At 30.2% G+C, this 26,817-nt stretch overlaps 2 long non-coding RNA genes across 2 annotated transcripts in view; one reads left to right on the top strand and one right to left on the bottom strand.

The window, feature by feature from the left end:
• Positions 1 to 544: 544 nt before the first annotated feature.
• The window catches only part of LOC145269882 (uncharacterized), a 68,709-nt gene continuing 42,436 nt past the window's right edge, over positions 545 to 26,817 (bottom strand). Inside the window, exon 2 of the long non-coding RNA XR_013865280.1 lies at positions 545 to 799. This is a non-coding gene — a long non-coding RNA (uncharacterized LOC145269882). The remainder of the gene's footprint in view (positions 800 to 26,817) is intronic.
• LOC145269881 (uncharacterized) overlaps positions 17,949 to 26,817 on the top strand; it is a 57,807-nt gene continuing 48,938 nt past the window's right edge. Inside the window, exon 1 of the long non-coding RNA XR_013865279.1 lies at positions 17,949 to 18,360. This is a non-coding gene — a long non-coding RNA (uncharacterized LOC145269881). The remainder of the gene's footprint in view (positions 18,361 to 26,817) is intronic.

The raw sequence follows: 26,817 nt of genomic DNA, 5'->3' as shown, positions 1-26,817 counted from the left end.
ATTTTCATAGACAAAGATGACTGTGTTTTATGCTTCCATAAATCCAACCTGTGGTCTACTTTCAGGAAAATCGTAATGTTAGGATATTCGGTGTATTTTAAATAGTATGGTTTAACCGGGCAACGCCGGGCATATGCAGCTAGTATATATATATATATATATATATATATATATATATATATATATATATATATGAGTGTAACTATTGATATGGATATCTGTTTTTTCTTTCTATCTATCGATCTATTCCTACCAAATCATTCAAATAATAATGTTTACTTTTATTCGTATTTACTTACCTCCCCACGAGGGCAGAGCTAGATACAAGATCGTTTTTTAATGTGGGGAAAATCAAACCTCTCCCAAAAGGGATACACTAGATTGGAACAGAAATTAAAATTGCCTCCGTCTAGAAGAATTTCTTTTCACTAACTGATGGCAAAAAAAGATGAAGTGCAGCATTAACACAGATACTACATGTTGATCTTAGCCAAAAAGCGTTTACTTATGTTGAAAGTATAATTTTTTTTTATATAGATTTTCCTTCTTTTTTTTTTTTGTTTCAATATGTTTTGTTCTTTTCGCAATTATTTTTCCGTCGAAATTGTTTCGTTCCTTCGTTGTGTGATGTTGTATTGGCCATGTTTTCGCTGTAGTTTTTCTTTTCTTTTCGTCACGAAGATATTCCAGCGGTTCAATAATGGAAGCCAAAAGAGATCTAAATATTCCGGTGAGTGTCCTCTCAAACAGGTGTCACAAATAGTTTCAATCTCGAAAATAGTTCATCAAGCTGATATCTCTGGAAATAAAGAAGAAAAACGAGAAAAAATTAATGAAATAATCAAGCTATTATCTCTGGAAACAAAAAAGAAAAAGAAAAAAATAATGAAATAATCAAGCTGTTATCTCTGGAAACAAAGAAGAAAAAGAAAAAATTAATGAAATAATCAAGCTGTTATCTCTAGAAACAAAAAAGAAAAGGAAAAAAAATCAACGAAATAATCAAGCTGTTATATCTGGAAACAGAATAGAAAAAGAAAAAATTAATTAACTAATAAAACTGATATCTCTGAAAATAAAAATTAAAAAAGAAAATAATTAATTAATCAAGTTGATATCTCTGGAAAGAAAAAAAGAAATAAAGAAAAATAAATTAATGACATAATCAAGCTAATATCTCTGAAAACAAAAAAGGGGAAAATTAATGAAATAATTCCAGTAAAAACATAACAAATATTCAGACAAATAAAAATAAAAATACAAATACAAATAAAAATACGAATAAAAATACAAAAAATACAAATAAAAATACTGTTCTCTTCCGCCATCTTGAATATACTTTTGTTTTCTTTTTGAAAAGGGGAGGTATTTTCTCACGAAATTAATCAAAGTTCCATACAAACAACGAACTTTATATACACCGGATATACCAACAACTTGGTTACAAATTAATTATACAACGAGGTGAGGGATGATAGATTAATAAACAGACATTTCTCTACTTGAACATACCCGTCTATTAGTCGGAAAAAGAATTACTAGACAAAGGACGTCTATTTTATTTAATGAAATATGACTTAGAGAAAAAAAAAATATATATATGAAATAAAATGGAGGTGGAAGGACCTGAATACTCAACGTTTCGCCCGATTTATGCGGATTTCTTCAAGAGGGATGGTCAATGACCATCCCTCTTGAAGAAGCCCGCATAAATCGGGCGAAACGTTGACCATCCCTCTTGAAGAAGCCCGCATAAATCGGGCGAAACGTTGAGTATTTAGGTCCTTCCACCTCCATTTTATTTCATATCGTCGGATTTAATCCAGATAAAAAATCATATATATATATATATATATATATATATATATATATATATATATATATATATACAAAATTTCATTTAAAATATGTATAATGTCTAAATATACATATTATTAATGAAATTTTGTATATATATATATATATATATATATATATATATATATATATTATTAATGAAATTTTGTATATATATATATATATATATATATATATATATATATATATACAAGTTTTGAAAGGCAAAACAATGCGGAAAGAATTGGAATCATAAAAGCAAAGAGACGAAAAACAAACAAACAAACGGGTATGTCCGAGTAGAGAAATACAAAGAAAACAAAAGTATATTCAAGATGGCCATCTTGAATGTACTTTTGTTTTCTTTTTGAAAGGGGGGGGTATTTTCTGCCGAAATTAATCAAAGTTCCATACCACTAACGGACTTTATATACACCGGACATACCAATAACTTGGTTTCAAATTAATTATACAACGAGGGGATGAATGATAAATGAATAAACAGTTAGGCATTTCTCTACTCAGACATACCCGTCTATTTGTTTGTTTGTTTTTCTTTTCTTTACTCTTGTGATTCCGGTCCTTTCTGCATTGCTTTTGGCTTTTAAAACTTCCATAAATAGAAATACAAACACAACAAAAGTCGATTTAATTTCTGAATTGTTTATACGTAAATTCATAGTTTGTATTATTTGAATTATTCGGACTATTGAGTGAAAATCGAATGTACATTCTATTTACAAAATTCAGTTGTGATGCTCGAACTGACAACTAAGAGTCATCACAGCAATGTTTCTGTCGAGTTCGAGAATCTGCATAGAATTTCGACCGAAACTATTTAACTAATATTTTACTTAATATGTACGTAGTATTTAGTTCGTATATACTTAACTAATATTTTACTTAATATATGTGTACTATTTAGTTCGTATATACTTAACTAATATTTTACTTAATATATATTTAGTATTTAGTTCGTATATACTTAACTAATATTTTACTTAATATATATGTAGTGTTTAGTTTGTATATATTTAATTAATATTTTACCTAATATATATGTAGTATTTAGTTTGCATATATTAAATTAATATTTTACCTAATATATATGTAGTATTTAGTTTGTATATATTTAATTAATATTTTACCTAATATATATGTAGTATTTAGTTCGTATATACTTACTAATATTTTACTTAATATATATGTAGTATTTAGTTTGAATATATAAATTAATATTTTACCTAATATATATGTAGTATTTAGTTTGTATATATTTAATTAATATTTTACCTAATATATATGTAGTATTTAGTTCGTATATACTTACTAATATTTTACTTAATATATATGTAGTATTTAGTTTGCATATATTAAATTAATATTTTACCTAATATATATGTAGTATTTAGCTTGTATATATTTAATTAATATTTTACCTAATATATATGTAGTATTTAGTTCGTATATACTTACTAATATTTTACTTAATATATATGTAGTATTTAGTTTGAATATATAAATTAATATTTTACCTAATATATATGTAGTATTTAGTTTGTATATATTTAATTAATATTTTACCTAATATATATGTAGTATTTAGTTCTTATATACTTACTAATATTTTACTTAATATATATGTAGTATTTAGTTTGCATATATTAAATTAATATTTTACCTAATATATATGTAGTATTTAGCTTGTATATATTTAATTAATATTTTACCTAATATATATGTAGTATTTAGTTCGTATATACTTACTAATATTTTACCTAATATATATGTAGTATTTAGTTCTTATATACTTACTAATATTTTACTTAATATATATGTAGTATTTAGTTTGCATATATTAAATTAATATTTTACCTAATATATATGTAGTATTTAGCTTGTATATATTTAATTAATATTTTACCTAATATATATGTAGTATTTAGTTCGTATATACTTACTAATATTTTACTTAATATATATGTAGTATTTAGTTCGTATATACTTACTAATATTTTACTTAATATATATGTAGTATTTAGTTTGTATATATTTAATTAATATTTTACCTAATATATATGTAGTATTTAGTTTGTATATATTTAATTAATATTTTACCTAATATATATGTAGTATTTAGTTCGTATATACTTACTAATATTTTACATAATATATATGTAGTATTTAGTTCGTATATACTTACTAATATTTTACTTAATATATATGTAGTATTTAGTTTGCATATATTTAATTAATATTTTACTTAATATATATGCAGTATTTATTTTGTATATATCTAATTAATATTTTACCTAATATATATGTTGTATTTATTTTGTATAGACTTAACTAATATTTTACTCAAAATATATATGGCATTTAATTCGTATATATTTGATTAATATTTTACTTAATATATATGTAGTATTTACTTTGTATAAAATACGCATCAAGTGCGCTTTTTTGTAAAGAGCCGTATTTTTTATTTTATTCAAATTAAAACAACGTTCCAATATGAACTCTGATCCTTAACGTTATTCTCGCGTTGCCTACGCACAATTCAAACATTTCAAAATACAACCGCTAGATACAACGCGCGGCTCTTTACAAACAGACTTCCTTTCCCAACTTTACAACATGGCAAGGAAGAAGAAAAAGAAAAAAGAAACAAAACAACATACTGAAGATGGAGTATACCTTCTGAAATATATTTATATTATAAATTTCAAACAAATTAAATATTTGTTTATTTTCCTAATATTACGTTGTGATTTGGATTTCAAGCGCGCGTATTTTATTTTATTCAAATTAAGACAACGTTTCTATATTAACTCTCATCGTTGATGATATTTACTTTGTATATATTAAGCTAATATTTTACTTAATATATATGTAGTATTTAGTGTGTGTATATATATATATATATATATTTTTTTTTTATTACATTTTCACCCCAAACAAGGCAAATTGCCACTTTGGTGTAGGGGGCTACTATCAGGGGCAACACTACTGGGGTACTATGTAGGGATTTGGGCAGCAAGGTGTCGGTTCACGTTACACTTGAACTTCTGCACGTCAGTACTGTTGGGGAAGCAGGGACCTGGAATGGAATTCCAGAGTCTAGCGGTTCTGGGGAAGAAACTATTGGAGTAAAAAGATCTTTTACATCTAGGGATCTCTACAGTGTGGGGGTGGGATTTAGCAGCCTGTCGGGTTTGTCGAGGGTGCTCACGTCGTGGGGGCACAAGTGATTGCAGTTCGTCAGAGCATTCACCACTAAAATACTTGTAGAAAAGGCAGAGGGATGCAACATTTCGTCGATGGGACAGAGGCTGAAGCTTAGATGCCAGTTCAGGGCCTATCAGGTTTGCGACTCTCTTTTGAACCTTGTCAAGGAGCGAGAGACTAGTAGCAGATGCACCAGCCCAGATGTGGCAGCAATACTCCATACATGGGCGAATGGTGGCCTTATAGAGGTACAGGATACTTTCGGGTGTTAGTAGTTTTCTAGCACGGTAGAGAGAGCCCACCTTTCTTGCAGCGGCCCTGGCAATGCCTTCAATGTAATTGTTCCAACTAATGTTTCCTGTGAACGTTAGGCCAAGGAGTTTGAAAGATGGACTCTCAGATAAAGAGTCGTTGGCCATTGCTATGGGTGGTAGAAAGGGTTTCTTGTAATTATTGAATGAAACTAGTTTAGTCTTGGCAGCATTGAACGCGACCAACCACTTTTGTCCCCATTCCACTACAGATTGGAGGTCTTCCTCTAGTGTTTCTGCCATTTCTTTAGAAATGTGTTCATTCGTCTTCCTGTCGTGCCTAACAAACGTTATACTTAATATGTACGTTGTATTTAGTTAGTATATATTTAACTAATATATTACTTAATATCGATGCAGTATTTAGTTAGTATATATTTAACTAATATATTACTTAATATCGATGCAGTATTTAGTTAGTATATATTTAACTAATATATTACTTAATATCGATGCAGTATTTAGTTAGTATATATTTAACTAATATATTACTTAATATCGATGCAGTATTTAGTTAGTATATATTTAACTAATATATTACTTAATATCGATGCAGTATTTAGTTAGTATATATTTAACTAATATATTACTTAATATCGATGCAGTATTTAGTTAGTATATATTTAACTAATATATTACTTAATATCGATGCAGTATTTAGTTAGTATATATTTAACTAATATATTACTTAATATCGATGCAGTATTTAGTTAGTATATATTTAACTAAGATATTACTTAATATCGATGCAGTATTTAGTTAGTATATATTTAACTAATATATTACTTAATATCGATGCAGTATTTAGTTAGTATATATTTAACTAATATATTACTTAATATCGATGCAGTATTTAGTTAGTATATATTTAACTAATATATTACTTAATATCGATGCAGTATTTAGTTAGTATATATTTAACTAATATATTACTTAATATCGATGCAGTATTTAGTTAGTATATATTTAACTAATATATTACTTAATATCGATGCAGTATTTAGTTAGTATATATTTTACTAATATATTACTTAATATCGATGCAGTATTTAGTTAGTATATATTTAACTAATATATTACTTAATATCGATGCAGTATTTAGTTAGTATATATTTAACTAATATATTACTTAATATCGATGCAGTATTTAGTTAGTATATATTTAACTAAGATATTACTTAATATCGATGCAGTATTTAGTTAGTATATATTTAACTAATATATTACTTAATATCGATGCAGTATTTAGTTAGTATATATTTAACTAATATATTACTTAATATCGATGCAGTATTTAGTTAGTATATATTTAACTAATATATTACTTAATATCGATGCAGTATTTAGTTAGTATATATTTAACTAATATATTACTTAATATCGATGCAGTATTTAGTTAGTATATATTTAACTAATATATTACTTAATATCGATGCAGTATTTAGTTAGTATATATTTAACTAATATATTACTTAATATCGATGCAGTATTTAGTTAGTATATATTTAACTAATATATTACTTAATATCGATGCAGTATTTAGTTAGTATATATTTAACTAATATATTACTTAATATCGATGCAGTATTTAGTTAGTATATAGTTAACTAATATATTACTTAATATCGATGCAGTATTTAGTTAGTATATATTTAACTAATATATTACTTAATATCGATGCAGTATTTAGTTAGTATATATTTAACTAATATATTACTTAATATCGATGCAGTATTTAGTTAGTATATATTTAACTAATATATTACTTAATATCGATGCAGTATTTAGTTAGTATATATTTAACTAATATATTACTTAATATCGATGCAGTATTTAGTTAGTATATATTTAACTAATATATTACTTAATATCGATGCAGTATTTAGTTAGTATATATTTAACTAATATATTACTTAATATCGATGCAGTATTTAGTTAGTATATATTTAACTAATATATTACTTAATATCGATGCAGTATTGTGTTAGTATATATTTAACTAATATATTACTTAATATCGATGCAGTATTGTGTTAGTATATATTTAACTAATATATTACTTAATATCGATGCAGTATTTAGTTAGTATATATTTAACTAAGATATTACTTAATATCGATGCAGTATTTAGTTAGTATATATTTAACTAATATATTACTTAATATCGATGCAGTATTTAGTTAGTATATATTTAACTAATATATTACTTAATATCGATGCAGTATTTAGTTAGTATATATTTAACTAATATATTACTTAATATCGATGCAGTATTTAGTTAGTATATATTTAACTAATATATTACTTAATATCGATGCAGTATTTAGTTAGTATATATTTAACTAATATATTACTTAATATCGATGCAGTATTTAGTTAGTATATATTTAACTAATATATTACTTAATATCGATGCAGTATTTAGTTAGTATATATTTAACTAATATATTACTTAATATCGATGCAGTATTTAGTTAGTATATATTTAACTAATATATTACTTAATATCGATGCAGTATTTAGTTAGTATATATTTAACTAATATATTACTTAATATCGATGCAGTATTTAGTTAGTATATATTTAACTAATATATTACTTAATATCGATGCAGTATTTAGTTAGTATATAGTTAACTAATATATTACTTAATATCGATGCAGTATTTAGTTAGTATATATTTAACTAATATATTACTTAATATCGATGCAGTATTTAGTTCGTATGCATTTACTTTTGACCTTTACTCCTGATCTGAAATGGAACACGTACATCAAGTCTGTTGCCAAGGTCGCTGGAAAAATGGTAGGATCCTTCTACCGCTCCAGAAGATATCTCACATCTGATGCAATTCTCTATCTATATAAAAGCCAAGTACGTCCAAGGATGGAGTACTGCTGCCACATCTGGGCAGGAGCTGCTAAAAACAGCCTATCCTGCCTTGACAGAGTACAAAGTAGACTTGGTGGTTTAGTGGGTGATGCCCTTTTCTCTTCCCTGCAACCTCTCTCCCACAGAAGAGACGTTGCGAGCTTATCTTTGTTCTATCGTTATTTCCATGGCAGGTGCTCGTCTGGACTCCAATCTCTCGTAATGTAAAAAAAAAAAACTTAAAATTTAACTAAATATATATGTGGTATTTAGTTTGTATATATTTAATTAATGTTTTACTGAATATATATGTAGTATTTTATTAATATTTTACTTAATGTTATTTATTCCATCGGTCCTTTTGAGTGTATAACTCATCGTCAGTGGAGAAACATATTCATTCTTTTAAACACTTATACAAGAAAACTTAATGCAAGATGAAGTAATTATTTTAACACAAGGCTGGATAACATTCGTTCGTACAAGACCTTTATATTTTATTAAAACCTTGTTCAAAGGAATTTTCATTTGTTGCTTCCCTACATAAATAAGTTCAAGTACAGATGATAATCTGTACTTGAACTTACTTAAGCGGGGTTTTCAAAGTTCCTCGGAAATGCTAAATGCTTAAATTAAAAGGAAAAATAAAGGTTGATAGAATAACTACTGATGCAATTCTCTATCTATATAAAAGCCAAATACGTCCAAGGATGGAATACTGTTGCCATATCTGGGCAGGAGCTGCTAAAAACAGCCTATCCTGCCTTGACAGAGTACAAAATAGACTTCGTGGCTTAGTGGGGGATGCCCTTTTCTCTGCCCTGCAACCTCTCTCCCACAGAAGAGACGTTGCGAGCCTATCCTTGTTTTATCGTTATTTCCATGGCAGATGCTCGTCTGAACTCCAATCTCTGGTCCCCCCTCGCCAATCTTTCACGAAAAACACCCGTCTAGCTGAATCCACTGTGAAAAATTTCCCCCACTCTATATCTGTGCCTAAATCAAAACGCGGATTCCATGAACAAAGCTTCTTTCTTAGAACTGCACGCCTGTGGAACTCTGTTCCGTCTGCCTGCTTCCCTCCGGACTACAACTTGGATGTCTTCAAGTCCAATGTTAACAAATTCCTAATGAACCGCCCCCTTAAGTAAACACTTCATCAAAGCTCCACACTAAGGTAATGTACTTGCAATAACCCTTATCCCTGAGTGGCTTCCGGGCCTTGATAATGGTGATCTCTGTGTAAAAAAAAAAAAAAATAACTTTCATATTCATGTTTAAGAGAATGTTTATGTTTCCCCACTGACGATGAGTTATACAACCGGAAGGACCTATGGAATAAATACCATCCATAGTTGAAAACAAAGAAAAGAAAAAAGAAAAACAAACCATTCAGGTAAATAAATAAAAAAAAATATTTATTTACTTGCTCATAACGATTGTACATTCCTGTATTGTACGCCTTCTAAAACACCTTTTATATAACCTATATGTTGATTTAATTCATACTTAATACCTATGCACTTTTTTAATTTTTATTTAAATCTCTATATAGTATTTAATCCATATTTAATCTATATGTTGTATTTAAACCTATATTTAATCCATATCTTGTAATTAATCTATATTGAATCAATCTGTACTTTTGTTATGGAACAGCCGCCTGTTCTTGTAAGTGAGTAAATATGAAATAGGATAGCCAAGGATTCGAACTTGCGAAGCTAGATTTGGAATTGAGAATTCCAATCATAAGTTAAAATAAATACAGAATACATAATATTATTGAAATGAAGAATGTTAGTGAGAATAAGGAATGTGGAATTACCATTGTTTAGTTCGCACAAAATAGTTAGATATCTGTTTATAGAGAAAGGAATGTAATGATGAATTTTGTTTCTGTTATTGAAATGAAATTAAAATAAGGAATCTAGATCAGAATAATAGAAAACATTTGTAAAGTAGGTTAGAGAAATCGGAGTTGAAACATGTGAGTAACAATGCATGCTTAAACACGGAGGCATGTCATGCCATGTGTCTAATATGCACGTGTTGGTCATGCAATAACATCATGGGTCTCAATATAAAGAGCTTTGGTCAGTCAGTCAAAAAACGCAGTCAGTCGGACTCAGTCAGTCAGAGGAGAAGAGAGGAGTCAGAGACAGAGCTGACATAGAACCTTGGAAGCAGAGGTTAGAAGAAGAATCATGTAAGACTTGAATTCCTTGATGCAAAGCCATTGACCGGTCACATGATATGGTATAATAAAGGGAATCATCATCTTTTTGTATCTGCGTCTTCGAGTTATGTTTTCAACAGAAAAGGTATCGTCCATTTATATTATAAGAACTTGTGAAAATGATCATCTCAAAAATAGGTAAGAAATATATGTGTCAATGTTTATAGAAACACTTGCATTCACAGAACTGTCAAACGTAAATGCCAAACGCACTATCTCTCAGTCTATCTATCAATATATCATAAATCTCCTCTCATTGAATTACATGCTCGTCTCTCCTGTATTAGCCTGTACTCTGTCTCTTTATATATAAGCCTGTCTCTATCTCATAATATGTCTCTCTCATGATATATACGCGATATATCTGCACACAACATGAACACTCTAAGATTCTCTACTAAGACGAACAACAACAAATATATAACATCAGTCCTCTTCTAATAAGAACTATGCAAGAATTTGTAGTTCGTCTATAGTATTTAGTCCATATGTATTGTTTAGTCCATATGTATTGTTTAGTCCATATGTAGTGTTTAGTCCATGTACTGCATGTAGTTCGTATGTAGAACTAATTAGCGATATATAGTGATGAGTAGTGAGATTTTGCATTAAAAAAGAACAGCAGGTTTAAGGCTCCCAAACTTATAGTGGAATTGTTCGCAAGGACCCACAGCTTAACGGATAAACTAATTGGTAAAATTCAATTCTAAGTGACATTTTTGGGGGAGTCGAAAGTTCAATCCTCAGTGCAGACGATACTAAGAATACAATTGCGAATTACTTAAGTCTTTGTTATTGTCATTGATTAAATAAAGGGTTACATTCGTACAAATTCTCAATTCGGCAAAGAGATTTCAGAATTCGACAAGATACACGTTAAAGATGCATGTTAAAGATGCATGTTAAAGATACACGTTAAAGATACACGTTAAAGATACATGTTAAAGAAGAAAACATCGGCCGAAACGTTGTAAAAATGTCACTCAGAATGAGAACAATAGTTTGCTGAATAATACGAAATCAATAAATCAGAGAAATGAGATTACTCCTGTCAGTAAGCACGTTGTAATAGAGAGCGTATGGGTTCGTGTGAAAATCAGTAGCAGACGAAGGATAGCTGGCTGGGGAGAATATTAGTAGCAGCAGCAGATGTTAAAGCACGTATCCAAGTTAGCAAGTTCTCGCGAGCTTGCGTCACAAGAAAAGGAGAGAAAAATACACCACGTGATCAAGAAGACAAGCAAAGTACGAGACGGTGAAGATGGACGTGTAAATACAAGAACAAGAAAGCACCGTAGAGTGCCATCGTCAGCTGGCAGAGACTTTTAAAAAGCACATGTGTGTTCGAAAAGACGTCTGAAAAATAATGAAATGCGTTGTTTTGAAAGAACCACGAATAAATGCGTTTCATTTGCACTTAAAAAATGCTGAGTCAGATTTTTTTTCTTTCTTGCTTTATTTGTTTATTCTTTTGCGACGGTACTAGACAGCGTGTGGGTCCGAGAGGTTTGAACTATAACGATACAGTTAACAAGTAATGATCACGTTACAATGTCTATGTTTGAAATACAATTTTTGTTTGTCTGTCACGTTTAAGTTGGTTCAAGCATTTTCGTAGTTCGTGCATAGGTTTGAAAAGACATTTTCGCGAGTTTGTAACATTTTAGTTTGAAATAGCATTTTATGCACAAATTCGCTAGAGCACCACACACCAGTCCCCCCCCCCCGTCTATCAAGATGAAAATTTCTCACTTTACAACAGTGTTTCATCATTTTGCTTGTCTTACGGAATGTTCTCCCCAAAAATTATTTACTGCACCTATACTCTTTAAATGAAATATCTCTATCTTAATTGGCATATATTTACGGGGAAATATGTTCATCCAATTATATTTCATCTTTTATGTAATCCTTTATTCAAAGATGTTGACCATCTTACCGTTTATTACAGAATCCGAAAAACTGGAAGAGAGGTCGCAATTATTTTCAATTTGTTACGCCATGTTTCAATAATTGACATAATAATTACATGAATGATTCTGCGCTACGAAACAGGTGCTGTCAAGAATTGTACATTTCAATGTATTTAAAGAAATAAATGGTAAGATGGTCAACATCTTAAAATTTGGAATGTAGACTTTTTTCATTTCTTTGTATATATATATATATATATATATATATATATATATATATATATATATATATATACTAGACTAGACTAGACTACCTATGACCCATTGAGTCAGTATGTTATATTAGCTATGGAATTAATGTATGAGCGTGATACTAGTGATGTAAAGAAAATAGTTTTTTGTGACACAACAAAAACATTTCTATAAAAGTATATTAAAATAAAAAAAGAATATAGATAGATTTCTATGAGTCGTTTTGTTTCTAATTGTTTGTTTTTTCGAAAAAAAAACTTACAGCCATTAAATTATAAGTAGTTTGCCATACTTATAGGTAAATGTGCACTGAACGGATACCATAATACTTAAAGTTAAATTCAAATTTTGATATATCTTTTTCAAATGAAATTGTTAGTTCAAAGTACAGAATAGTTAAAAACACTCTCCCCATGTTAAGAATGGCTTTATAAATAGAAAATTAAAATGAAATTTAACTTTTTTTCATTTATTTTAAACAAACATTCATGACTCATTGGGTCAAATATTTAATTTTTATGTCAATAATAAGGTCAATAAAACTAATTAAGACAATACGGAAATGAACGATGTAAAAAAAAAAGCAGAAAATATTAACAATTATTTATTTGGATAAGTTAAACGCGAAAAAAAACAATTGGGACGCTGAAAACGTACACGGTAAAACAATACGTTTTATTGTCGCATTGGTTATTTATTTGTAACACAAATTTTAAAAAAAACGTATTTTTGGGTTTAGTTATTTATTTATGTTGGTAGTATAGAAGAAAATGTATGAATGTTTTTAAGAAAGGTGTATTAAAAAATAAAATAAACAAAAAAGGAAGGCGGTGGGTAAATCGCCGTTGTAAAATGCTCTTATGGTTGTCAACGGGATAAAGTAGATTTATTTGTAAGAAAATTGTGTTAAAATAACTTAAGCGTAATACGGAAATGAACGATGTAAAAAAATGCAGAAAGTATTAACAATTGTTTATTTGGATAATTTAAACGCAAAATAAAAAAAAAACTATTGGGACACTGAAAACGTACACAGTAAAACAATATGTTTTATTGTTGCGTTGATTATTTATTTGTAACGCAATTCAAAAAACATATTTTCGGGGTTATTTATTCATGTTGGTAATGTAGAAGAAAATGTATGAATGTTTTTTAAGAAAGGTGTATTAAAAAATGGAGAATAAACTTTTTAAAAAATTTCTGCAAAAGTAGCGATTTGTGTTTATTTGTTTACACTGTTATGGGTTCATGTTTATGTACGCATGCGCAACCTGATGCCATAAACCGGATGTGGTTACAACATCCGTAACAAGGTCATAATTATACACACACACATATGTGTGTGTGTGTGTGTGTGTGTGTGTGTGTGTGTGTGTGTGTGTGTGTGTGTGTGTGTGTGTGTGTGTGTAGAAAAGACGTTGCGAATCTATCTCTGCTCTATCATTATTTTCATGGCAGGTGCTGTAATGTATTCTCGGCTAACACTCGTCTAACTACAACCACTAACAAAAATTCCCTTTACTTTCTATCTGTGTCTAAAATTAAAAGAACACAGACTTTTTCCCCAGAACTTATCGTCTCTGAAACACAATACTGGAGATGTGATTCCCAGCCGACTATAATATGACCGTTTTCTTGATGAGCCAGCCTCTAAAATAAATTAACTTATCCAATTACCGCCATCATCGATTATCGCTGTATCCATTAACCTTTATCCTTAAGTGGCCCCGGACCTTGATAAGGAGTGGTTATATAGAAAATAAAACACCAAAGTGAGGGGAGTCACCAGCGGATGGACTTTGAGGTCATTCTTGGGGTCGGGTTTTGGTGACCACAGTCTGAGCGGTTGATGGTTTTGTGGAGTAGGGCATGCGGTGGGTGAAACGAAAAAAGGGCGGTTTGAATGAGCGTAGGAGAAGAGACACGAGAAAGAGACGAACAGAAATATACAGAGACAGAAGACAGAGAGGGAGATAGAGAGAGAGGGAAAGGAAAGGGGAGAAAAGAAGAGAGATGGGGAATGAGAGAGGGGTGAAAGAAAAAGAAAGGAGGGAAAAAGAAAGGATCGGGAGAAGAAGGGAGATGAAAAGAAAGAGAGGCAAAAAGAAAAAGACGGAGAAAGTACGAGAGAGATAAAAAAAGTAAATGAGAAGAGATAGGAAAGAGAGGAGATGGAATCCATGGCAATACTTCAAAAGCCGTAAATAACAAAGTTCTCTCTGATTCACTTTCCTCTGATCTCGATCACGTGGTGCAATGGGGAAAGAGGTGGCTGGTTAATGTTAATGCATCTAAAACCAACCTTCTATCTTTCCATCATCAACGCTCTGATCCCCGTCTGCCATCAATTGAAATGAATGGCTCTCGTCTTGGGGAGGTTCCATGTTTTGACAAGCTTCTTAACTCCTGATCTGAAATGGAACACATACATCAAATCCGTTGCTAAGGATGCTGGAAAAATGATGGGATCTTTCTACCGCTCCAGTAGATATCTCACTGCTGATGCAGTTCTCTACCTGTATAAGAGCCAAGTACATCCAAGGATGAAGTACTGTTGCCACATTTGGGCAGGAGCTGCTAAAAGCAGCTCGTCCTGCGTCGACAGGGTTCAAAATAGATTTTGTAGCTTAGTGGGTGATGCCCTTTTCTCTTTCCCGCAACTTCTTTCCCACAGAACAGACGTTGCGAGCCTGTCTCTCTTTTATCATTATTTCCATGGCAAATGCTCGTCTGAACTCCAATCTATGATCCTCCCTGTTCGGAATTTCACAAAAAACACTCGTCTAGTTTAAAAATAATTCCCTCCATTCTTTATCTGTGCATAAAACTAAACGTAAATTCCATGATCAAGGCTTATTTCTAAGAACTGCACACCTGTGGAACTCTCTTCCACTTTCCTGCTTTCCAACTAACTACAATATGGTTGTTTTCAAGTTCAACGTAAACAAATTTTTGATGAGCCATCCACTTACGTATTCCAATTTCCCCAATTTCCAGTATTAACGATTACTACATCTTCCCTTTGACCACTGTAAATTCATTAACCATTATCCTCAAGTGGCCTCGGTGCCTTGATGAGTGGTGACTCTTTGTAAAAAAGGAAAGATGGATATAAGAAGAAAGATAGAAACACGAGAAGAGAGAAAGAGGAAAATAGAGAAACGAGAAAAGAGAAAAAAAAACGAAAAGGAAAAAAGAAGAAAGAAAGAAATAGAAAAAGAAAGAAAGAGAAAAAGACCGAAAATAAAAAGGGAAAAAGAGAAAAAGAAAGAAAAGAAAAAGAAAGAAAGAGAAAAAGAAAAAAGAGAGAAAGAAAATGAAAGAGAAAAAGAAAAAAGAGAAAAAGGAAAAAGAGAAAAAGAAAACGAAAGAAAGAAAAAAGAGAAAAAGAAAGAAAAAAGAGAAAACGAAAAAAGAAAGAGAGAACAAAAAGGAAGAAAAAAGGAAGAAAGAGAAAAAGAAAGAAAGAAAGAGAAAAAGAAAGAAAGTGAAAAGGAAAGAAAGAGAAAAAGAAAGAAAGAAAGACAAAAGAAAGAGAAAAAAGAGAAAACGAAAAAAGAAAGAAAGAACAAAACGGAAGAAAAAAGGGAGAAAGAGAAAAAAGAAAAAGAAAGAGAAAAAGAAAGAAAGAAAGAAAGACAAAAGAAAGAGAAAAAAGAGAAAACGAAAAAAGAAAGAAAGAACAAAAAGGAAGAAAAAAGGAAGAAAGAGAAAAAAGAAAAAGAAAGAGAAAAAGAAATAATGAAATAAATAAAGAAAGAGAAAGACGATAAAATAGAGGATGAAGAGACAAAAATGAAGAGAGAGAATGAAATGCAGAGAAAAACGATAATAGACAAAGAAAGGGAGAGGGAGAGAGAGGGAGGTGGATATAAGAAGAAGGCAAGAGTCTAAAAGAAAGACGGGGGGGGGTCTGAGAGAGAAGAAACGAGGAGCGAATGAGAGAGACGTAAAAACATGAGATGTTGCGAGTTTGTCTCTGCTTTATCGTTATTTTCATGGAAAGTGTTCGACTGAGCTTCAATCTATGGTCCCCCCTCGCCAAACTTTCACAAGAAACACTCGTTTAGCTGAAAACACTATCAAAAATTCCCCCAACTCTTTATCTGTGCCTAAACCTAAACATAGATTCCATGATCAAAGCTTCTTTCTTAGTACTGCACCCCTGTGGAATTGTCTTCCGTTTTCCTGCCTTCCAGCTGACTACAATATGGTTTGGTTGTCTTCAAGTCCAACGTAAACAAGTTCTTGATGAGCCGTTCCACTTAAGTTAACAAATTTACCGAATTTCCATTACTATCGATTACTATATTGTCCTTTTGACTACCATACACTCTTTAACCCTTATCCTTGAGTGGCCTATCGACCTTGATAAGTGGTGACGCCTATGTAAAAAACAAAAACAAACAAAAAACAAAGACGAGAAAAAGTGAGTCAAAATTTAAAGCGAAAGAAGCAACGAGAAAAAAAAAGTGCGAAAAAAAAAAGATTTCTTGGCCTTTTGGCCAAGATTTCTGTTCTGACACTTCAATTTTTTGTTCTCAGTTAGTGGAGGAGATATCCTTCACGACTTGGACAATTTTTCCTTTTGTTCCTTTCCTCACATTAAAACCCGTCCAACTCTGACCTCGTGGGGAGGCAAAGTAAACAGAAACAAGAAGAAACGGATAGAAAAAGAAAAGTAACCCTTATCCTTGAGTGGCTTCCGGGCCTTGATAAGTGGTGATCACTGTATAAATAAAAAAAATAAGAAAAAGTGTGAGACAAGAAAGAGACCCCCCCCCCCAAAAAAAAAAAAAAGAATGCGAGCCGAGAAAGAAAGAAAACGCACATTTTGGTATCCTTCCTGATTGCTTTTAATCGATTTCAATCAGCAAAATGACGATCGAACAGCTTGTCTGATTTTCAAAAGCTTCGCCAACAAATATAAATTCCAAACAACCAAAAAAAAAAAAAAAATCGTTCTTCTCTTGTTGTGCGAGTCGGTTTTCTTCATTCCACCCAAAGCCGGTCGCCGTTTGTGTTCGTGTGCGCGCTCATCTATATATATATATAAAGAGATAGCATTTCGCCAACAACCGAAATTATTTCTGCATAATGTGCCCACGTCACCGGCGTTTGCGTTGACGTCATTGCCTGACGTCATACCTGACGTCAGCATCTCTTTTACGTTCGTTCCGTTGATGTCATTGGAAGAGCTATGACGTAAATCGCTAACCGAAATGACGTCAGCAAAACCATTTTTTTTAGTAGGGTTGCACGAGCAATGTTCGATTTTTTGCAAATGTGTAAGACGAAAATACCGCATACACCAACGCATACACACGCACATACATAACTTCAAATAAGCATACACATAAATATTATACACATACACAGAGGTTTCTATATGAATATACACATATATATAGATAGATATAAATTCATATGCGCACGTGCGCGTGTTTGTGTTTACATTGTGATGGGGGCGGCGTCGTTCAAGATAAGAAAAATAAATTCTGCGTTAGTTTTAAATATTTCTTCGGAGGAAGTAAACGCGTTTTCTCTTGCAACGGATTTATGAATGGTATCCACTAGGAAACAGCAATTCCTAATTGATTGAACAACGACGCCATCCAGCGGCGATAAATTGGTTTAAAAAAGGGTCATGTCCCACAAGGTTGGGAAACTTTACCAATACGAGTGCAGTTATGACAAGACACAACATATTTCGGTTCGTTGATTTCTTATCTCAATCTATTTCATTAATACTATAATTCACTATAATTCAGTTTATATATATATATATATATATATATATATATATATATATATATATATATATATATATATACCTACTTCATTTATTCGCATAAATTTAATATACGAAAGTATAGATTTATGCGTAAACTTTAAGGATTTACTTCAAAAGTGCTCAATACGTAGGTAGAGCTAGTTAGTAATTTATAAAATATATATGGCGATTAAGCTACACTGAATATTCTGCGTTTCATCCAACTATAGGATTCGTCAGGCTTATGCACGCATAAGCCTGACGAATCCTATAGTTGGATGAAACGCAGAATATTCAGTGTAGCTTAATCGCCATATATATTTTATAAATTACTATATATATATATATATATATATATATATATATATATATATATATATATATATATATATATATATATATTAGGCCCCGTTTCTTAGTGTTTGGTTCAAATGAAATTACACTTTGGTCATAGTTTATTATATTCAAAACATCACATCAAAACCCTAGGGTCTTTGGCCTTTTTTTCTCCGTCCTACAGCATATGTTCTAGATGGCCTCCATTTAGCTCTTGTTTTGTTTGTTTTTTTTGGGGGGGGGTTACCCTGTACAGGCATATATATATATATATATATATATATATATATATATATATATATATATATATATATATATATATATATACACACACATATGATGAGAAATATGGAAATAGTATTCCGACAAAATAGAGAAATAAAAAGGAACAAACCGTATTATGTGTTCATCAACGTTTCGTCGTTATTTCATCCAGAGGAAGTCTCGAAATAAAGACGAAACGTTGATGAACACACGGTTTGTTTCTTTTTATTTCTCTATATCTACATATATATGTATATATATGTACATATATATATCTACATATATATGTATATATATGTACATATATATATCTACATATATGTATATATGTACATATATATATGTACATGTATGTATATATGTACATATATATATGTACATGTATGTATATATGTATATATATATCTACATATATATATATATGTACATATATATCTACATATATATATGTACATATATATCTACATATATATATGTACATATATATCTACATATATATATGTACATATATATCTACATATATATATATGTACATATATATATATGTACATATATATCTACATATATATATGTACATATATATCTATATATATATGTACATATATATATCTACATATATATATATGTACATATATACATATATATATGTACATATATACATATATATATGTACATATATACATATATCTACATATATATATATATATGTATATACATATATATATCTACGTATATATATGTACGCATATATATATGTACACACACACACAAATATATATATATATATATATATATATATATATATATATATATATTAGTCTTCTGTGGAAAGCAATCATTTATTAAGATCCCTTACGAGGACTTTTGGTTTAAACCGACCATTTGTCCAAGACATAAGCATGTCCAGTGTCACAACCATGTAAATTTGTTTATATTAATAAAACAATATATCTTGCTCTACTATTATTGAGCACTCTTAGTAACCTCGTTAAATTTATTAGTTATCACTTTTGAATACCTTTAACCTGGTATCTATCTATCTATCTATGTTATACTCATCATTTATTTATTTATTTATTTTTTACATAAGCAGCAATATGTTGCTACACAGTCATGAGCATGTTTCGGTCAGCTAGCTGCTAGTAACAAGAGACCTCTCCAGGCGATACAGCTTTTACGAAAGCAAAGTTTGTTTAAGTTCTGCTTATGTAAAAACAAATATATAATATGCACTGCTCTATTCGGTATTGAGCACTCTTGTATTAACCTCGTACAGAGGTTTAATAAAATATGTTAGAAACACTTTAGCAAGAGTTAAACACACATTTATTTATCGGAAGGAAACACAAAATTATATATATATATATATATATATATATATATACACACACACACACACACACACACACACACAAGGTTAGATGTACTAAAACGATAACTAATGGATTTCACGGGGTTACTAAGAGATCTCAGTAAATATATGAGAGCAAGATATATTTTTATTAATGTAAACAAATTTACATGGTCGTGACACTTGACATGCTAATGTTTCGAACAAAAAGTAACCATTTAAGTCGTTCGACGACGACTTCTGGTTTTAACCGACTATTTGTTCGAAACATTAGTTTGTTTAGAGTTGCGACCATATAAAATTTGTGTGTGTGTGTGTATATATATAATATATATATATATATATATATATATATATATATATATATAAATACTTCATTGACTCACATAAAATTTATATACGAAAGTATAAATTTGCCTCAATACGTAGGTAGAGCTAGTTAGTAAGTTAGAAAATATATATAGCGATTAAACTACACTGAATATTCCGCGTTTTATCAGCCTGAAGAATCCTAAAGTGGATGAAACGCGGAATATTCAGTGTAGCTTAATCGCCATATATATTTTATAACTTACTATATATATATATATATATTTATATAAAATGGGTTAATAAATTCCAACGAAAGAAAGATGTATATTTAAATAAGGGAGTAGTCACCAACAATGTGTATTTTTTAACATTATTTTATTATTCCGTGTCTTGGTTTTTCATTGAGAATTATGTTTGGATCATTGTAATAATGTTTTTAAGTCATTGAAATCGTTTACGTACGTTTCAGACGGTCTGGATGCGTCCTCTTCAGAAATTATTTTCAAATGTGTAAAAATGGCGATTTTCCAAGTTAGTTTGAAGTTTTAAAAAATACACATTGTTGGTGACTACTCCCTTATTTAAATATATATATGTGTGTGTGTGTGTGTGTGTGTGTGTGTGTGTGTGTGTGTGTGTGTGTGTGTGCGTTTCAATGCACGTAAGAAGACTGTTGTAAATGAAGAATCATATTGGTAGGAGCACCTAAATAGGGAGTTGTGCAGCGAGACCTTTGTTTAGATTTCATTTATATTTCTGCGTGATAAAACAGAAAGAAGAGAGACTGTCGAAGGCTAGCAGTTCAAGTAAAGATGGTCTCAGTGTTAAAAACAAAAAAAAAAAAGAAGCTCTTTTCTGGAACTTGAAATCTCTATAGTGAAAGGATGCAATTTATTGGGCAAAAGAGGTCATGCCCCACAAGGTTGGGAAACTTTACCAATATGAATGAAAATTACGAGAAGACACAATATATTTCAGTTTGTTGATTTCTGAAATCAGTCTTGCATTTTTTTTTTTTTTTTTTACTTCTATCCCCCCGCAAACAAAACATACTGTAAAATAGGGCCACGCTTATAGGAACATCCGAAGTGGGGAGTTGTTTAGCAAGATCTTTGTTTTCATTACATATGAATTCCTACATGTCGGTATAGTCAAGGAAACGAAGTACGGGGCTATTTCCAAAGACAATCAGCTCGAGTAAAGACGTTATGAAAATAAACAAATGTTTTGTTTGTTTGTTTGTTTGTTTGTTCTTTAATTGGAGAAGCTCTTTTCATCCTAAACAAAGTACAGAGCCACTTCAATGTATGGGGCTACTATCTGGGACATAATTTGCAGGCATACTGTGTTGGGAGTTGAGCAGCAAGATGTCTGTTTGCATTACACTTGAACTTCTGCATGTCAGTACAGTCAGAGAAACAAGAACCCAGAAGGGAATTCCAAAGTCTAGTAGTCCTAGGAAAGAAACTATTAGAGTAGAAGGCTTTTTGACATCTGGGGATCTTTACTGTGTATGGGGCGGGATTTTGCTGCTTGACGGGTGTGTCAGGGTTATTTACGTAGAGGGGGTACAAGGATTTGTAGTTTGTCAGCGCATCTACCATTAAAATACTTGTAAAACAGGCAGAAGGATGCAACATTTCGTCGATGGGGAGAGATGACCTATGGCGGGACCTGTTAGGTCGGCGACTCTTTCTTGAACCCTGTCGAAGAGTGAGAGACTATTAGAAGATGGACCAGCCCAAATGTGGCAGCAATACTCCACACATGGGCGAATAGTGGCCTTGAATACTTTCCAACGTAAGTAACTTTTTTGCTCTATAGTAAAAAGGATGAGATTTAGATGATTTGGGGGGGGGTCAGGAGTATTTAAATCGAGGGGACACAAGAACAGCGAGTTCATCAGCGCACATTAAATGTAAGTACTCATAAAACAAGCAAATGAACACAGCATTGCTGGAGGGGCCTATTACATCTGGGGGGAAAACTGTCTAAAAGGGTAGGACTGGTCAAGATGTGATAACAATACTCCATTTAAGATACTATCAGATGGGATATTTTTCTAGCACTGTATAAGGAGCCCACATACTTGAATTATTTTTGTTCATCCAATTGTTTTAGATTCTTTCCATATGATTTTTCTATTAATTCTTATTGTTCGAAAATTTTGATTAATTCTTCCATTTTTCTTATTTTATCAATTTTTATATTTGATATCATTTTGCTATTTGTCATCCATTTTAATATTTGTTTTGATATAATATTTTGTAATTTTTTTATAATTTCCATTATTTTCTTATTCTTTATTAATTTATATGTAATGACGTTTTTGTATTATTTATCAATTTTGATATTTTTCTGTAAATTTTTTTTTTTTTTATAACTTTTATATTTTTGGTATTTGTTTCGATATTACGTTCTGTAGGTTTTTTTTATATAATTTCCATAATTTTCTTATTTTTTATTAATTTAGACGTTTTTGTATTATTTATCCATTTGGATATTTTTCTGTAAAATTATATATTCTACATAATTTTGTATTTTTGGCATTTATTTTGGTATTATATTTGGTAATTTAAAAAATATTTTCCGTCATTTTTTATTATTTTTAAATTTATATGTGATGATGTTTATATATCTTTCGTCAATTTTCATATTTTTCTGTAAAATTTTTGTTTTCAATAGTTTTATTTTTATCGACTGAAATATTTTGAATTTTTAAATTTTATAAATTTTTTAATTGCTTTATCAATTTATATTTTATTTCATTTTTTTTTAATTTTTAATCGATTCTTATATTTCACATGATTTGTTAATTTTTATATTTGTCTCTAAATGTTTATGTTTTTCTATGATTTTTTTGCTGTTTTATCAATTTTGATATTATTCCTAAAATTTCTAATATATATTAACATGTTTCTATTTTTATCAATTTTAATATTTTTCTAAATTCTCATATTTTCTGTCATTTTTTAAAACTTTTTATCAATTTTTTTATTTTCCTGTAAATTATTATGAATATTTTTTTATTTGATATTCGCATATATATATTTTTTAATTAATTATATATATTTTATGATTTAATATACTTATATATTTTTAATTACTTCTTTTATATATTTTAATTACTTCTTTTATATATTTTTATAATTTAATATTCGTATATTTTAATTAATTATATATATTCGTATTAATTAATAGTGTTATATATATTATTTTTATTATTCAATAATCTAATATATATTTTTAATTAATTCTTATGCATTGTTTATGATTTTCCTTATTTCTTTCAAGAATTATATTTTCTTATATTTTTCAATAATTTTGTTTATTTAAATATCTTGATTCTTACATTTTCCAACCATTCAATTTTTTCTATATTTTTTTATATTTTTCCATCATCTCCTGTGTTTTTTTTATTTATCAACGCCTGAAACCCACTCGAGGATAAGGGTTAATGTATGTAAGATGGTAGTGTAGTAATCGTTAATGTTGGAAACTGGGTAGAATATGATTATTTATTCCATTTTCACCCGAAACAAGGCACAGTTGATGTTGGGGACTAATATCGGGTACATAATTTGTAGGGATACTATGTAGGGAGTTGAGCAGCAAGATATCTGTTCACATTACACTTGAGCTTCTGCATGTCAGTACAGTTGGGAAAACATGAACACAGAAGGGAGTTCCAGAGTCTAGCAGTTTTGGGAAAGAAACCATTAGAGTAGAAGGTACTCTTACATCTAGGGAACTCTATTGTGTAGGGGGTGGGATTTTGCTGATTGTCGGGTTTGTCAGGGGTATTTACGTAGTTCGATAAAGCATTCAACATTAAAATACTTGTAAAACAAGTAAAGGAATGCAACATTTCGTCGATGGGACAGAGGTTTAAGCTTGGATGACAGTTCAGGACCTATCAGGTTGGCGACTCTCTTTTGAACCTTTTTCAGGAGCGAGAGACTAGTAGCGTATGCACCAGCCTATGGACTAAACTTTTGTTTCAGCAATATCGTCTGAAGAGCTCTCTAGTTACTTGCATCTGGCTGAGCGAAACATGCTCATAAATGTGTAGCGACATATTAAAGCTTATGTAAAACAAATAAAAAGTGTATATATATATATATATATAATCAGAAACGAAATAACAATATATATATATATATATATATATATATATATATCAGTGATTTTGTCTCTGTGTGCGAAAAGTCTCTATATATAATATTTTTGCAAGAATCAAGACAACAAAATATAAACTAAGAACATCATATGGTGCATTTCCTTATGTTACAATTTTTATAACCATTTGGACATATATATATATATATATATATATATATATATATATATATATATAAATATATATATTGTTTTGTTTTCAAGTAAAATCTTTGACTTACTTGTTGTTTCATCAAATACTTCTGCATGCAAAATCCGATCCCGCATTTTGCTAATTCCTACCCTCTGATGAGAAAGAAAGTATCTCTTCGAAACTCCGCGGATTAAGGACTATCCATTTATCTAGTGTTTCCTTTTCAGATTAAATATGTTTTTAACTCATTTCAAAGTGTTTTTTAACATATTTTATTAACTGTTTGCTCATATATATATATATATATATATATATATATATATATGTATATAAGCTGAATGTGTGTGTGTGTGTGTGTGTGTATGTGTGTGTGTGCGTGTCTGGTCACGAATAGGCTCCTATATGGTTGACTATTATAGAAAACTGATTACATATAATGATAGAAGATGTATCGAGACACAGGAATAGGTATGTTTGATCTGGTAGAACGGTGGTTCATTAAAATTGTGGGGGTTGCGTTCGCGCCTGGTCCACAAAGTATGAAAATAAAAAATTTTAAAATGAAAAAAAAAACGTTTGTAAGGGTTTTTGATATAGATGTACATAATAATACTTTGATAAGTATGTTTTAACTTAAATAGGCGTGCTATAATAAAATTGTGGGGTCTGCGTTCGCGCCTGGCCTCCATAGAATGGAAATAGGCACAAACTTTAATAAAGACTTTTCATATCTATCTGCGTAAGTATACTTTGATAATTATGTTTCAGTTTGAAGAAATATGGTATAAAAAAATTATGGGGTGTTCGTTTGCGCCTGACCTCCATAGAATGGAAACATGTCACAAAGTTTAAGAAGGTTTTTAAATATAGATCCACAGAATATTGTGATAAGTGTTTCAGTGTGAACAGGTATGATATAATAAATTATGAGGTTTATCTATTTTATTTTTACTTTCATCATATTTTGCTTTATTTTTGATACCCCAAAATTCGAAGCTATCTCATTACAACCCTTCCTTTTCATAACCTATCATACTTTCATAAATCAGAGTCCATTTTGTGTAGGCTGTTTTTGAACCCAGTCAACGACGGGTACTTTTGCTAGTATATATATATATATATATATATATATATATATATATATATATATATATATATATTTCTGCAGAAATATATTTTTCTTATTATACAGGGTGTCCACAAAGTCTGGCTACATTATGTAACCAGACTTTGTGGACACCCTGTATATCAATCCTTATATAATATTTATATACTTATTTCGTTTCTGAATTTTCAAGATTAGGGTGGATCATTCGTATTATGTAGATTCATCGGTCTACTATTGTCATCTTGAGTGTTATTTTCACAACGTTTCGATCGATGTAACCTTCGATCTTCTTCAGGTGTATCTTCCCGAACTCGGGAATGGGAATATTTCTGTTAAAGTCGGGAATTTGGGCGGAATTTCGAACGGAACCCTCATTTACTTCACGGGATAAGCGTGCTTTTATCCTTTTAGCCATGCCTGGGTAGATATCTTAAGTAATTCGCAATTGTATTTTTCAGTCGCCCACATTGAGAATTGAACCTTAAACCTTTAGAAGAATATTACTCTTACGATAGTTTTTTTAAGTACTCTAACCATTGAGCCAAAGGTCCTTGTGGACACGGTCCTGAATATGACCTAAAACTATATCCAGTGGTGAAGCCCCAGCTTGCGGACTTTGGGGAGTGTGGAGCCACCCTTTAATTACCATTGCTCCCAGGTTCACTCTGACCCGGAGTGGTAGTACCTGTTATGGTCCCAACTATGGTATAGAAT

The sequence above is a fragment of the Euprymna scolopes genome, chromosome 45 (genome assembly GCF_053919585.1).
Source record: "Euprymna scolopes isolate OS-2025 chromosome 45, ASM5391958v1, whole genome shotgun sequence".
In the NCBI taxonomy this organism is placed as follows: domain Eukaryota; kingdom Metazoa; phylum Mollusca; class Cephalopoda; order Sepiida; family Sepiolidae; genus Euprymna; species Euprymna scolopes.
Note: the sequence above shows the minus strand (reverse complement) of the source record. Positions and strands in the feature narration are given on the sequence as shown.